The 16918-nt window shown below is 40.7% G+C and overlaps 1 pseudogene; it reads right to left on the bottom strand.

The window, feature by feature from the left end:
* Window positions 1-6145: 6145 nt before the first annotated feature.
* Window positions 6146-16523, bottom strand: LOC120055292 (annotated as a pseudogene).
* Window positions 16524-16918: the final 395 nt, after the last annotated feature.

Raw genomic sequence — 16918 nt, forward strand, 5'->3', positions numbered from 1 at the left:
TCTACATCAGTGTAGGGTGTTAATACCTGTTCAGAACTGAGACCTGTAAAACATAAAACACATATAACATTTAATCCTTTAAAACCACATTGAAGATTGAATAAATTCTGAATGCAGTGTATGCATTTGGAATTTATTCAATCTTCAAAGATAAAAATGTTGTGCATTATCTTCACATTCCTTGATTTGAAAAATAAATACACCTAAACATAATCACACTCAGTTTGAATGAAAATGTTATTACTTACCTATCAAGTCAAAGAAGAGTAAAAGTGAACAGAACAACATTGTAGATGGCAGGATGTGTAGAATAAGCACCAGCTGCTGATGAAAAGCACAGCATCAACTGGCTATAATCTACATGGTAGTATCATGTTTTATCTTCGTAATCTGTAATCTAATCCTGAGTTTTATAGTTTTAGCTCCTCCTACTGAAGATGTTGAAACAAATATATTGTATAGGTACATTTACTGACATCTCCACTTGATGGCGCTGTGGTCGAACAAAAATAAATCAGATGCATGTAAATCTATAACTAACTGACAGGTGACAGGTCTGTGTTCTGCTGAGTGCTGAGTCAGTGAGTTAAGTGTCACTGTGGACATCACAGTACAGGAATACAGAGCAGAGTATCTCACTTCAGCAGAGGAGATCTCCAGATCCGCACACACCTTCTCTTTGTTCAGTTTAACAGGGAGGAGACGGTAGGGAGGTTTAGCTCTCACTACAGTCCTAGAGGCATGGAGGATGAAGAGGTAGATTTGGGAATCCTGGATACTGTTTATACCACAGTACACTGTATGCTGAGGAGTTGCAGGAAAGCTGAACATTACTACCCTCCTCTTCATACACTTCATGTTGGTTTGGCTGGATGGTCTGCTGAAAACTGTCACCTACAAATGTGAAGAGGTGATGGATAAATTACAAGGTAGATGTATTTTAAATGATTAAAGATCTTGGTATTTACTCAAAAATCCAATAAACTATACATTAGCCTAAAACATGTACTTAATAGAATGACAGGAATACAGTAATTTACTAACCTGTTGCTACACAAAGTCAAATAAAAATTGTTTTTACCTACAGTAGTAAGCCACACCCCTGCACTAAAAAATGAATAAGAGGAGTTGATCGTGAGCTGTCAGGTTTTTGTACAGGGTTTCTGGGTTTCCTGCCACTGTGGGCTGCAAGGCGCAGTAGTACAGAGCAGAGTCTGTTACATCAGCAGAGGAGATCTCCAGATCCACACGGGTTCTCTCATCGTTCAGTTTAGCAGTCATTCTTGGGTATGGAGGAGTAGCTTCCACTACACGTGGAGTTGCAGTGTCTGTGAGGAGGAGGAGGAATTGGGGTGCTGATCCAGGGTACTGTCTGTACCACTGAAGATTATTAGCCTTTACTGTATAGTTACAGGAGATCTTAGCTCTGCTAACCTCTAAATAATACTCCTCAGGACTGGTTGGAGTAATATCATCCTCTAAAGTATCACCTACAAGGGCTGAAATCAGTAGAATATAACAGAGTAGCATCATGGTCTATGTTACAGATCAGACATACATGTGTTATTTAGAAAACAGCAAAGCCAAAACACTGGTTTGACTTTGAAATGATAAGTAGGCCTATACAATGTTGCTCCTCCTCTTTACATAGGTTTTTAAACACACCCACCAGGTTTCCTGTCAAAAAGAAAAACCTTGAGATGCACCATCTCCTGTAGGTCATGTCATGTATGTATAGAATGTGTCAGGTTAGGTTTTTGTACAGCGTTTGTAGGTTTCCTTTCACTGTGGGCGTCAGTGCACAGTAGTACATAGCAGAGTCCTTCTCTTTAGCAGAGGAGATCTCCAGATCCACACAGTTCTTCTCAGCATTCAGTTTGACTGACAGTCGAGTATCCAGACCTGGTGCCAGTGATGGAGACCCAACACCATGCAGTATAAGCAGGATATACTGAGGAGGTGATCCAGGGTCCTGGCGATACCATTGAAGAGAGACTGCAGATGAGTAGGTGCATGAAAGTGTAATATTGCTACCTGTTGGTGCATACACCTTCTCTCTGATAGGCTCAATGGTCTGACCATTACTGTCACCTACAAAAGATGCAAAATATGTTATTATTCTATTATTACTCTGTTATAGATCTATTTTTAACGCATCAACATTTTTGATTCAAAATAACACCAATAAAAATGTTTATGATTAAAGTAGTTTACTTACATGCAAGTACTAAAAGCAAAATGAATGTGGGGATTGACATTTTTGGATGAAACTGAAAGTTCAAATCATAGCACACAGCACAGCAAGATTTGTGTATACTAAAGTAACATCCTCCTCCATATAGTTTTGAATGGACCATCTCTTCTCAAACCTTTGAAGCCCCACCCCAAAATACAGAGAGTTGTCAGATGAGCAGAAGTAACAGCAGACTTCTTGCTGCTGCTTGATTCACTGTCACATCCTCAAAATGCCAGGCTGCATTGAAATATGAGTACCTTAGTCTCCCTCTATTGGATATTAGAAAAAACTGTGTGTCACGCCTTGACCGTAGAGAGCTTTTTATGTCTCTATTTTGGTTTGGTCAGGGTGTGATTTTGGTGGGCATTCTATGTTAATTTTTTATGTTTTGTATTTCTTTGTGTTTGGCCGGGTGTGGTTCTCAATCAGAGGCAGCTGTCTATCGTTGCCTCTGATTGAGAATCATACTTAGGCAGCTTTTTCCCACCTGTGTTTTGTGGGTAGTTGTTTTCTGTTTAGTGTTTTGCACCTGACAGGACTGTTTCGGTTTCGGTTATTCACTTTGTTATTTTTGTTTAGTGTTCAGTTTAAATAAAAAGTAATGAACATTTACCATGCTGCGCTTTGGTCCGATTCCTCTTCATCCGATGACGACATCCGTTACATTGTGTTATTTATCTCCAAATATTTTCTGGATTTTAGGGCAACAGAGTTGCTTGATGCAAGATATTAATTTATTCAACATGAGGCGTTCATTCATTCACAGCTTATGTTGTTTTCCTATTTAAATCTACAATCTAAAGTATAAATCAGCAACATCATCAGATAGCCATTAAAAATCATTTTCAGTGTATTTGTGTTTTGTCTATTCTAGGTAATGATGAAATTCAAAATGAGCTTGATAACTTTTTACACTGTTTTTTGTTCAGGTTTTGGGACAGTGTGTGAATGTTTCCTGACACTGTGGGCCGCATGGCACAGCAGAGGAGATCTCCAGATCCACAAGGGTTCTTATTACACTAGCACTCTCTATAGTACATTAGACAAAGTGTAAAGCCTACACGTCTAGCTCATATGATATGATTAGCCTAAAGGAATTTACAATGACTTAAATGTTCCAAGAAGTAAGTATGATTCATTTATTTTTTTACATTTAAAAAGTTGAAAAACATACAGATATTCTATTATAATTCATGTACAAACACTCATGTAACCTACAGAGTTTCTAATTCAGGTCTACTACTGTACATAAAGTATATTAAAATACGTGAACCAAAAACGTGAACCAAAAAGTTGTGAGTTTGAATCACATCAGGGACAAATTTAGCATTTGAACTAATAACACATTTTCAATTACTTACACATTTTTTGGTACCTTGCAACGACTTAGCTAACCCTTCCCCAAACACTTACCTTAACCCAATAACCTAACTCCTAAACTTAACCCTTACCTTAACCGTAACCCCTAACCCTAACCTAGCTAGCCACCTAACTAGAATTCGTAACATATCGAATGTTCTGCAAATTTGTCAAATATACTACATTTTGCAAATTCATCATTTATACTACATGTTGGATATCTCGGATTTACATACAGAATAATAAAAATGTATCTGAGAACAGGTTGTTATACAGTAGAAACTGAGGAGCCTGGTTAGAATAATGCCGGTACCAGTAAAGGTCAATATAATTTCTTCTTATATCAAATGAGTAGCTCAGAGTCACAGGTATTCCCTCTATACTGATGACGTCATTCTTTACAGGAGGAATGTGATCCCCAGCAAGCTGTCCTGTAAAGAGAATATAGAAACTAAATAAATTGAGTTTTAAAAAAGTAACTTCCATCAACAATACAGGCTCACTTATAACATGTTGTAAGGCTCACCTGTACACTCCAAGATTGTTTTGATAATGCGGACTGGGATATGTTCCGGGTAGCTTCTGAGAATATTATGGACATGTACACTGAAACGGTCACTGAGTTTATCAAGAAGTGTATAGGAGATGTTGTACCCACTGTAACTATTGTAACCTACCCTAACCAGAAATCGTGGATAGATGGCAGCATTCGCACAAAACTGAAAGCACGAACCACTGCATTTAACCATTGCAAGGTGACTGGGAATATGGCAGAATACAAACAGTGTAGTCGTTCCCTCTGCAAGGCAATCAAACAGGCAAACATCAATATCGAGACAAAGTGGAGTCGCAATTCAACGGCTCAGACACGAGACGTATGTGGCAGGGTCTACAGACAATCATGGACTACAAAAGGAAAACCAGTCACATCGCGGACACAAACGTCTAGTTGCCAGACAAGCTAAACACGTTCTTTGCGCGCTTTGAGGATAACACAGTGCCACTGACTCGGCCAGCTACCAAGGACTGTGTGCTCTCCTTCTCGATGGCCGAATTGAGAAAGACATTTAAACGTGTTAACCCTCGCAAGGCTGCCGGCCCAGATGGCATCCCTAGTCGCTTCATCAAAGCATGCGCGGACCAGCTGGCTGGTGTGTTTACGGACATATTCAATCAATTCTTATCCCAGTCTGCTTCAAGAGGGCCACCATTGTTCCTGTTCCCAAGAAAGCGAAGGTAACTGAGCTAAATGACTATCACCCCGTAGCACTCACTTCCGACATCATGAAGTGCTTTGAGAGACTAGTCAAGGATTATATCACCTCCACCTTACCTATCATCATAGACCCACTTCCATTTGCTTACCAGTCCAATAGGTCCACAGATGGTGCAATCACCATCACACTGCACACTGCCCTATCCCATCTGGACAAGAGGAATACCTATGTAAGAATGCTGTTCATTGACTATAGCTCAGCATTCAACACCATAGTACCCTCCAAGCTCGTCATTAAGCTTGAGGCCCTGGGTCTCAACCCTGCCCTGTGCAATTGGGAATTGGGTCCCGGATTTCCCCCAGGTGGTGAAGTTAGGAAACAACATCTCCACTTTGCTGATCCTCAACACTGGTGCCCCACAAGGGTGTGTGCTCAGCCCCCTACTGTCCTCCCTGTTCACCCATGACTGTGTGGCCATTCACGCCTCCAACTCAATCATCAAGTTTGCAGATGACACAACAGTATTAGTATTGATTACCAGCAATGACGAGACAGCCTACAGGGAGGAGGTAAGGGCTCTCGGAGTGTGGTGTCAGGAAAACAACCTCTCACTCAACGTCAACAAAACAAAGGAAATTATTGTGGACTTCAGGAAACAGCAGAGGGAGCACCCCCCTATCCACCTCGATGGGACAGCAGTGGAGAAGGTGGAAAGTTTTAAGTTCCTCGGCATACATATCACTGACACACTGAAATGGTCCACCCACACAGACATCATGGGGAAGAAGGTGCAACAGCGCCTCTTCAACCTCAGGAGGCTGAAGAAATGTGGCTTGTCACATAAAACCCTCACAAACTTTTACAGGTGCACAATTGAGAGCATCCTATCGGGCTGCATCACCGCCTGGCACGGCAATTGCACAGCTCACAATCGCAGGGCTCTCCAGAGGATGGTGTGGTCTGCACAACGCATCACCGGGGTCAAACTACCGGCCCTCCAGTACACCTACAGCACAGAATGTCACAGGAAGGCCAACAACAACCATCCAAGCCACTGCCGGTTCACCCCACTATCATCCAGAAGGTGAGGTCAGTACAGTTGTATCAAAGCTGGGACAGAGAGACTGAAAAACAGCTTCTATCTCAAGGCCATCAGACTGTAAAACAGCCATCACTAGCACAGAGATGCTGCTGCTTACAGACCGACTTGAAATCATAGGCCACTTTAATAAATGGAACACTAGTCACTTTAATAATGCCACTTTAATAATGTTTACATATATTGCATTACTCATCTCATATGTATATACTGTTATTTACTATATATTGAATCTTAGCCTATGCCACTCCGACATAGAGCACAGTAGTACAGAGCAGAGTCTGTCACTTCAGCAGAGGAGTTCTCCAGATCCACACTGGTCTTCTCTTTGTTCAGTTTACCAGAGAAGTGAGAGTCAAGAGAATCCGCTCTCTGTCCAGTCCCAGTGGAGTGCAGGATGAAGAGGAGGAATTGGGCTGATCCCGCATACTGTTTATACCACAGTACACTGTATGCAGAGGAGTAGTTGCAGGAAAGTTGAACATTGAAACCCTCCTCTCCATACACTTCAAGTTGGTTTGGCTCGATAGTCTGCTCATAGGTGCCACCTGCAAATGTGAAGAGATGAACATTGAGTAATGTTTTCATTGAAATAAAAATGTATTGTTGTAATTTTCAAAACAGAAAACATGACACTACTTTGAAAGCCATAACTTACCCATTACTGAGAACATAATAAGTGACCAGATGAACAACATGGCAGGGGTTGGAAGTCAAACTGACTAATATCACAACAGAAGCTGAATCCTCTAAATCAGCTTCATCTGCAAAGTTTTCAGTTGATCATTTCTGCTTAGTTTACCTAAAAGTGTATCTACAAGTTGCTTTAAAAATGTTCAATCTCTCCTCTTCTCTCCTCTCCTCTCCCCTAATTTGCCCTCTCTTCAGTGATACTGCATCTCTCATTCCCTCCACTGGGTGGTGTAGGAGGCAGATTCCCTCCATTATTGCTTGAAATCAAATCAAATCAAATTGTATTTGTCACATGTGCCGAATACAACAGGTGTAGGCCTTACTGTGAAAAGCTTACTTTCAAGACCTTAGCCAACAATGCAGTTCAAGAAATAGAGTTAACCTTTCAGTGATACCCATCCCGGATCCGGGAGCATCCTCATCAAAAAAGCTGACTAGCATAGCCTAGCCTAACGGGACAGGGATATCATATAATATACTTTTCATGAAATCACAAGTCCAATACAGCAAATGAAAGATAAACATCTTGTGAATCCAGCCATCATTTCCGATTTTTAAAATGTTTTACAGCGAAAACACAATATGTATTTATATTAGCTAACCACAATAGCCAAAGACTCAACCGCATATTTTCACCATGTTTCTACCGCATAGGTAGCTATCACAAAACCGACAAAATAGAGATAAAATTAATCACTAACCTTGAACAAATTCATCAGATGACAGTCTTATAACATCATGTTATACAATACAATTATGTTTTGTTCGTAAATGTGCATATTTAGAGTTACAAATCCTGATTATACATTGTGAATACGTAGCATCGATTCACCAGAATCTCCAGAGATATTTTGGACACTCACCTAATCTGACCAATCTGACCAAAGAACTCATCATAAACTTTACATAAAAATACTTGTTGTATGGCAAATGAAAGATACACTGGTTCTTAATGCAACCGCCGTGTTAGATTTAGGCAGGCCCTGAAACAGAGCCCCATTTTCAGAATTTTCACTTCCTGTCTGGAAGTTTGCTGCCAAATGAGTTCTGTTTTACTCACAGATATAATTCAAACAGTTTTAGAAACTTGAGAGTGTTTTCTATCCAATAGTAATAATAATATGCATATTGTATGATCTAGAATAGAGTACGAGGCTGTTTAAATTGGGCACGATTTCTTCCAAAGTGAAAATATTGACAAGAAGTTAAGGAAATATTTACTTAATAAACTGAAGTGAAAAAAGTTAAATAATCTAGTCAAATCTAAAAGTAACACAAGAAATGACATAACAATAACAAGGCTATATACAGGGGCTACGGGTACCGCTTCAATGTGCAGGGGTACAGGTAATTTGATGTACTGGGCCGTACACACTACCATCTGTAAATCAAATCAAATCAAATGTATTTATTATCCCTTCGTACATCAGCTGATATCTCAAAGTGCTGTACAGAAACCCAGCCTAAAACCAGAAACAGCAAGCAATGCAGGTGTAGAAGCACGGTGGCTAGGAAAAACTAGCTTCCAGAAAATTGGAACGGAAATGGCGCCACACCAAACTGGAAGTCTTCCGACTAGCTTGGAAAGACAGTACCGTGCAGTATCGAAGAGCCCTCACTGCTGCTCGATCATCCTAACTAAAAAGCAGCATTCCCCAAGTGAGGATGGCTTTCACTTCAGCAGTAATAAATTCATGAACTTCTTTGAGGAAAAGATCATGATCATTAGAAAGCTAATTACGGACTCCTCTTTAAATCTGCGTATTCCTCCAAAGCTCAGCTGTCCTGAGTCTGCACAACTCTGCCAGGACCTAGGATCAAGAGAGACACTTAAGTGTTTTAGTACTATATCTCTTGACACAATGATGAAAATAATCATGGCCTCTAAACCTTCAAGCTGCACACTGGACCCTATTCCAACTAAACTACTTAAAGAGCTTTAGTAAAGAGCTTTAGACTGTAGTGTAGAGGAGGAATTGGGGTACTGATCTTGGATATTTGAATTGGAGTGGGTCTAGGGTTTTCGGCATGAAAACTGTAATATCTTATGTTTCACCGAATCGTGGCTAAATGACGACATGGAAAACATTCAGCTGGCGGGATATACGCTGAACCGGCTAGATAGAACAGCACACTCCAGTAAGACAAGGGGGGCGGTCTGTGTATATTTGTAAACAATAGCTGGTGCACGAAATCTAAGGAAGTCTCTAGATTTTGCTCGCCTGAAGTAGAGTATCTCATGATGAGCTGTAGACCACACTACTTGTCAAGAGAGTTTTCATAAAAAATTTTCATGGCTGTTTATTTGCCACCACAGATGGACGCTAGCACTAAGACTGCACTCAGTCAGCTGTATAAGGAAATAAGCAAACAGGAAACCACTCACCCAGAGGTGACGCTACTAGTGTCCGGGACTTTAATGCAGGGAAACTTAAATCAGTTTCACCTAATTTCTATCAGCATGTTAAATGCACAACCAGAGGGAAAACAATTCTAGATCACCTTTATTCCACACACAGAGATGCGTACAAAGCTTTCCCTCGCCCTCCATTTGGCAAATCTGACCATAATTATATCCTCCTGATTCCTGCTTCAAGCAAAAATTAACACAGGAAGCACCAGTGACTCGGTCTATAAAAAAGTGGTCAGATGAAGCAGATGCTAAACTTCAGGACTATTTTGCTAGCACAGACTGGAATATGTTCTGGGATTCTTCCGATGGCATTGAGGAGTACACCACATCAGTCACTGGCTTTATCAATAAGTGCATCGAGAACGTCATCCCCACAGCGACTGTACACACATACCCCTACCAGAAGCCATGGATTACAGACAACATTCGCACTGAGCTAAAGGGTAGAGCTGCCGCTTTCAAGGTGCGGGACTCTAACCCGGAAGCTTATAAGAAATCCTGTTATGCCCTGCGACGAACCATCAAACAGGAAAAGCACCAATACAGGACTAAGATTGAATCTTACTACACCGGATCCGACGCTCGTCGGATGTGGCAGGACCTGCAAACTATTACAGACTACAAAAGGAAGCACAGCCACGAGCTGCCCAGTGACACGAGCCTACCAGACGAGATAAATCACTTCTATGCTCGCATCGAGGCAAGCAGCACTGAGGCATGCATGAGAGCATCAGCTGTTCCAGACAACTGTGTGATCACGCTTTCCATAGCCGACGTGAGTAAGATCTTTAAAGAAGTGGTTTCACAAGCTCATGACACATATGAGTGTGTTTGCTCTCTCCTTACCTACCCATATCACAGTAGACATTTTGGCTGAAGAAACTTCTGATCCTTGCTGCATTTTGTTGTGGTATGATAACTATTAATTCATTTATTTTCTTACTGCCTTTGCTCCAATCCCTTAATTTTTTAAATATCAATTTCTGTATAATACTAGTATTAATTTTATGCATATTTTTTCCCTCAATCATGTTGCTTGATTATTTTCTCCCTTAATGGAAATGTGTATTACATTATTTTCCAGAATGCAGAGGAGAAGAATCAGTCATTCAGCCACCAGGAGATGTGATCGCTACTGAGGGAGAATAGGTCACATTGGACTGTCAATTTGATACTGTGGACAGAAATCCTGACCTGTTCTGGTACAAGCAGGGAGCTAATGATTTCACAAAGTATTTGCTGAAGCGGGTTACTTCTGGATAATGCCATTGAATTCCAGGGGAGATTCGATGCCCATCTCAATTTAACTCAATTTAAGTCAGCATTAAAATCAGTTCCCTTGTCATTCAAATGTCAATAATTAAGTTGATTTCTAAAAAGTCTTAAAAAATAAGCTTCAATCACTTTTATTACATTTCTTCCTCTGCAGCAATGGTATCCGGAGATAGTGGGACTACTAACAAGGAGGAGTACACCCCCCAAATGAGGGTGAAACAGAGACTCTGAGAGGATGTACAAAAACTAGTACATTCATAAATGACTTGTTTTAGATGAGCTTGTTGGTAATTTCCTGACAAAATCAAATCAAAGTTTATTTGTCACCTGCGCCAAATACAACAGGTATCTCTTACTGAAATGCTTACTTACAAGCCCTAACCAACAGTGCAATTTTTAAGTAAGAAAATAGGTATTAGGTAAACAATAGATACGTAAAGAAATATATATTTTTAAATCTGTAAAATGACAGTGAAAATAACAGGTGGTACCGCTACAGAGTCAATGTGTGGGGGCACCGGTTAGTCAGGCTAATTGAGGTAATATGTACATGTAGGTATATTTAAAGTGACTATGCATAGATAATAAACAGAGAGTAGCAGCAGCGTAAAATAGGGGTTGTTGGTGGTGGTGGGGGGGGGGGGCACAATGCAAGTAGTCCGGTAGCCATTTGATTACTTGTTCAGGAGTCTTATGGCTTGGGGTTAAAAGCTGTTGAGAAGCCTTTTGGTTCCTGACTTGGCACTCCGGATTTGCATGCCATGCGGTAGCAGAGAGAACAGACTCTTTTTTAGGGCCTTCCTCTAACATTGCCTGCTGTAGAGGTCCTGGATGGCAGACAACTTAGCCCCTTGTGATGTTCTGGGCCGTAGGCACTACCCTACGTAGTGCGCTCGGAAGCCAAGCAGTTGCCATACCAGGCAGTGATGCAACCAGGCAAGATGATCTGGATGTTGCAGCTGTAGAACCTTTTGAGGATCTGAGGACCCATGCCAATCTTTTCAGTCTCCTGAGGGGGAATAGGTTTTGTCGTGCCCTCTTCACAACTGTCTTGGTGTGTTTGGACCATTCTAGTTTGTTGGTGATGTGGACACTAAGGAACTTGAAGCTCTTAACCTGCTCCACTTCAGCCCCGTCAATGGGAATGGAGGCGTGCACTGTGCTCCGTTTCCTGTAGTCCACGATCAGCTCCTTTGTCTTGATTACGTTGAGGGATAGGTTGTTATTCTGGCACCACCCGGCCAGGTCTTTTACCTCCTCCCTATAGGCTGTCTCGTCGTTGTCGGTGATCAGGCCTACCACTGTTGTGTTGTGTGCAAACTTAATGATGGTGTTGGAGTCGTGCCTGGCCATGCAGTCGTGGGTGAACAGGAAGTACAGGAGGGGGCTGAGCACGCACTCCTGAGGGGCTCCAGTGTTGAGGATCAGCGTGGCAGATGTGTTGCTACCTATCCTCACCACCTGGGGGCGGCCCATCAGGAAGTCCAGGATCCAGTTGCAGAGGGAAGAATTTAGATCCAGGATCCTTAGCTTAGTGATGAGCTTTGAGGGCACTATGGTGTTGAACGCTGAGCTGTAGTCAATGAATAGCATTCTCACGTAGGTATTCCTTTTGTCCAGGTGGGAAAGGGCAGTGTGGAGTGCAATAGAGATTGCATAATGTGTGGATCTGTTTGAGCGGTATGCAAATTGGAGTGGCTCTAGGGTTTCTGGGATAATGGTGTTAATGTGAGCCATTACCAGCCTTTCAAAGCACTTCATGGCTACAGATGTGAGTGCTATGGGTTTGTAGTCATTTAGGCAGGTTACCTTAGTGTTCTTGGATACAGGGACTATGGTAGTCTGCTTGAAGCATGTTGGTATTACTCAATCAGGGACAAATTGAAAATGTCAGTGAAGACACCTGCCAGTTCGTCAGTACGTGCCTGAAGCACACGTCCTGGCAATCCGTCTTGCCCAGCGTGCTTGTGAATGTTGACCTGTTTAACTTCTACAGGATCGGTGGGTCCCCCACAGGACAGTTGAGCTAACGTAGGCTAATGCTATTAGCATGAGGTTGTAAGTAACAAGAACATTTCAAAGGACATTGACATATCTGATATGGGCAGAAAGCTGCTGCCATCTAGTGGCCAAAATCTAAATTCAGCCTGGGCTGGAATAATACATTATGGCCTTTCACTTGCATTTCAAAGATGATTGTACAAAAAATGTATTATCTTTTACCAGATCTAATGTGTTTTTTCTCCAACATTAATTTCACATTTCCACAAACTTCAAAGTGTTTCCTTTCAAATGGTATCAAGAATATGCATATCCTTGCTTCAGGTCTTGAGCAACAGGCAGTTAGATTTGGATATGTCATTTTAGGCGAAAATTGGAAAGAAAGGGTCAGATCCTTAAGATTAACTCTGCCTTAGGAAGCATTGAGGACGAGCTTACACCAGGCTCTCTAAGAGTCTTATATAACACTATCAAATTGTTTTTGTAAGGGGGTTGTCCTGTATATTCTGTTGTCACAGTGGGCTTCAGAGCACAGTAGTACACAGCAGAGTCAGACAGATGTACCCTCTGGATCATCAAGGGGACTGATTTGGTGATGGAATTGAGATCGGCATCAAATCTCCACTTGAATCTATCATCAATACCCCCTGGTCCAATTACATCCTTCTGCAATACATATTCAGGGTAATCATTTGTGGATTTAATGTACCAGAAGATGGAGCTGATTAACTGGTGTTATATTTATAGCTGAGAGACACATCTTCTCCTTCATAAGCAGTCACATCTCTCTTCAACTGAGTAACTCTGTCTGCTGCTCTGCATTCTGGAAACAAAGAAGAATGCCTTGGGACTTTAAGGTTCTATATGACATTTTTGTGGAAAATATGTTAGCCACATCATATATAATTGATCTTTGGATGGTTCTTCATGGTCTGTGTAGTCAGATTTTTGAAAAAGTTAATTTTAAGTTTAAAAAAATGTAAACTAGGATGTTCTATCTGCATAAACCCATTTCAACTTGGTGCTATAAGGTTCTATCTGCAATCCAATCACAAGCCTGAGCAAATAAAGACGGACCAATCAGAACACGTCTTTGCCATCTCTCTCTAAGTATGGTCTAAGCTGATCTGGCCAGCAATAATGGCATGCAAGCAAAATAACAACACTGTCAGAAGTCTTGAAGTAAATTATGTTGTCACATGGTTGTTCAGTGATGATAGTAATTTGCCTGATGATCATAATACGTTTCCTAATGTATTTGATTAGGTGTTACTACTCTATCTTGGTCAAATAGTATTATCATATTATTTATGTATTCAAATAGCTACAGTTTTTTTAACTGAACATGTCTAATTCAGAAGTGTCAGATAGAACCAAGATTGACATTTCAGAGGAGTAAGGTTATGTCTGTAATTGCAACACCCTAAAGAAACTGACTTACAAATGTCTCAGGATTTTGATACTCTGCACTTTAGGTACCTTTAAGGTGATAATGTTAATGGATTATGAAAGAAGAATAAATTCTAAACAGTTCTGAGATCTCGAATGTGAAAACTTTGATGCTGAATTACTTTGCCTTGCGCAGAAAGAATCTTAAAGTCCCATGGTCACAACATGTCAGGATTCCAGTGACATCAGGGTATTGAGAAAAAGATCACGAGAGCCGTATCCTACCAAAGATAAATGCAGCAAGAAGAACAGAGGTCCACAGCCTATGTCCCATAATTATCATAGGATACAAAGAGCAAGACACACTGATGTTACAATATAGAAATGGGTGTGCTCGCTTGATTCCTGTCTTAGTGGCAGCACAGGCCTAGACCATGCAGCACAGAACAGAGGGCATGAGCAAATACTGTAAACAAGTCATTTTAGAGTAGAAAGCAACACTTACTTGGTAATGTGGCCTCCTTGTGGTTGATGCTGGCTTTTCCATTACTCTGTACACAATACTGAATATTGCTTTTTCTCAATTCATCCAAGTAACACTACAAGGCCAACTCTAAAAATAAAACAATGGTCTATTTTCTAATCCATTACATATTGTAATGGAGTTTTAATGTCTCTTACATCTACCTTTTTTTTTTTTTTCCCACAGATCTTTTGCCTGACCTTCGGCTAGCAAGGTGCCTGAGAGCTGTGACTGCGCCAAGGGTAACATAATGTGTGTTGTCTCTTCGTGTGCAGGGCAAATAAAAAGGATTTCAACTAGCAGACCGTCAGTTGTGGCAGCGTCCTAAGTAAAAGTACACAACGCAGAACGAACTACGCTACAAAAGATCTTTCTAAAGTAGAAAGCAACACTTTCTTGGTAATGTAGCCAACTTGTGGTTGATGCTGGCTTTTCCATTACTCTGTACACAATACAGGATATAATGTAGCTTTTTCTAAATTAATCTAAGTAACACTACTAGGCCAACTCTAAAAATTAAACAATGGTCTATTTTCTAATCTATGACATTTTGTAATGGCATTTTACTGTCTCTTATGTCTACATTTACAACCTGGTCTCAGAGCATTTCGTATTATCCTGTAAGTAAAGCCAAACCACTCCATTTCGTATGATATGTTACATTTCAAATGATATGTACTAATTTGTGGATGACAATTTGAAAACATACAATATGTTATTAATTTGCAAAATGTACAATATGTTATGAATTTGCAAAATGTATGACATGTTACGAATTCCAATGTGTTGTGGCTGATGTTAGCTACAGTAGTTGACTAGGTGGCTAACACTAACGTTAGCTAGCTGGCTAATGTTAGCTAGATTAAGGGATAGGGTTAGGAGTTAGGTTAAAGGGTTAAAGGGTCACTATGATTATCATCATCTGCTACCACTAGTCTTGGTAGTATCAGGGAGGTAGTGAGAAGGTTACTGTGTACATTTTAAAGTGGTGCTGTATACTGTACAGACAGCTGTATTGTCATTGTGTAGCTCAGTATGTTTTTGTAAAGGGGCTGTATCTCCTGTTGTCACAGTGGGCTTCAGAGCACAGTAGTACACAGCAGAGTCAGACAGCTGCAACCTCTGGATCGTCAAGGGGACTGATTTGGAGTTGGCATCTAGATCGGCATGAAATCTCTCCTTGAACTCAGTAGCATTGCCCCCAGTTCCAAATTTGAACCGCATAAGCATATACTTGGGGAAGTCGTTTGCTCCCTGTTTGTACCAGAATAGATATGGACTTGGATCGTCTGTTTCATAATGACAGGCAAGTGTTATTTGTCCTTCTTCAGTAGCCGTCTCAACTCCTTTTGGCTGTAACACTCTGTCTCCTCTGCATTCTGGAGAGAAATTAAATAAGTTGAAAAAGAAAGGCTGTTTGATGATTTATACCCATTAAATCATTGGGAGCATATAAAGTGAGCAACTTTCTCTATTTTTCATGACAACATAAAGGGATAATTAAAGAAATGGCAGTAAGGAAATCAAAAAACTGTATCATACCCCAACAAAATGCAGAAAGAATCAGAATATTCTTCAGCCAAGATTCCATGTCTACTGTGAGATGTGTAGGTAAGGAGAGAGCAAACACACTTGTATGTGTCAAAAGCTTTTGAAACCACTTCTTTAACTCTGCCTTAGGAAGCATTGAGGAGGAGCTTCCACTAGGCTCTCTAAGAGTTGTATATCACAAAAACAAATCGTTTTTGTAATGAGGCTGTATATCCTGTTGTCACAGTGGGCCTCAGAGCACAGTAGAACACAGCAGAGTCAGACAGCTGCAACCTCTGGATCATCAAGGGGACTGACTTGGAGTCTGCATCAAGATGAGCATCAAATCTATCCTTGAACTCAGTGGCATTTTTACTTCCAAAAGGAAAACGGCCCAACATAAACTCTGGGAAGCCATGTAATTCATGCTTGTACCAGAACAGGTAGGGATCCTTCATATCGACAGTCCAGTGCATCAAATCGACAGTCCAGTGTGACCTGTTCTCCCTCAGTAGCGATCACATCTCCTGGTGGCTGAATGACTGAGTCATCTCCTCTGCATTCTGGAAAATAATGTAATACACATTTGTATTAGGAGGAAAATAATCAAGCAACATGATTGAGGAAATAAAAGTATAAACTTAACACTGGTTGTATTGTAGTGAGAAATATATGTTTGATAAAAGAAAGGAATGAGAGCAAAGGCAGAAAACAAATAATTAAAATAATATTATAATACCATAACAAAATGCAGCAAGAATCAGTAAATGACTCAGCCAGGGTTCCATGCCTGTTACTGTGAGATCAGTGGGAGAAGAGTAATACCACTCTGATGTAACTAGGCAATGATGAGATGATAAAATCCTTGTCTCCTCCTCTTTCTGTGTATCGTCAGCTTTTGAAATTGTCTTAACACTCTAACCTGAGTGTTTGTACAGTGTCTGAATCTCTTGTTGTCACATTGGGCCTCAAAGCACAATAGTACACAGCAGTCAGACAGCTGCAACCTCTGTATCGTTAAGGGGACAGAGCTAGATGTGAAATTCAACCTGGAATCCAACCTCTCTTTGAATGTATCACCATTGCTCGCAGTAACATGTCCACTGCTGGTCAACAGCCTCTTTACCTTTGCAATCTGAAAAAGTAGTTATATTAGTTTATTTATAATTTTTTATAAAAATTA

This window comes from Salvelinus namaycush, chromosome 11 (assembly GCF_016432855.1).
Source record: "Salvelinus namaycush isolate Seneca chromosome 11, SaNama_1.0, whole genome shotgun sequence".
Taxonomy (NCBI): domain Eukaryota; kingdom Metazoa; phylum Chordata; class Actinopteri; order Salmoniformes; family Salmonidae; genus Salvelinus; species Salvelinus namaycush.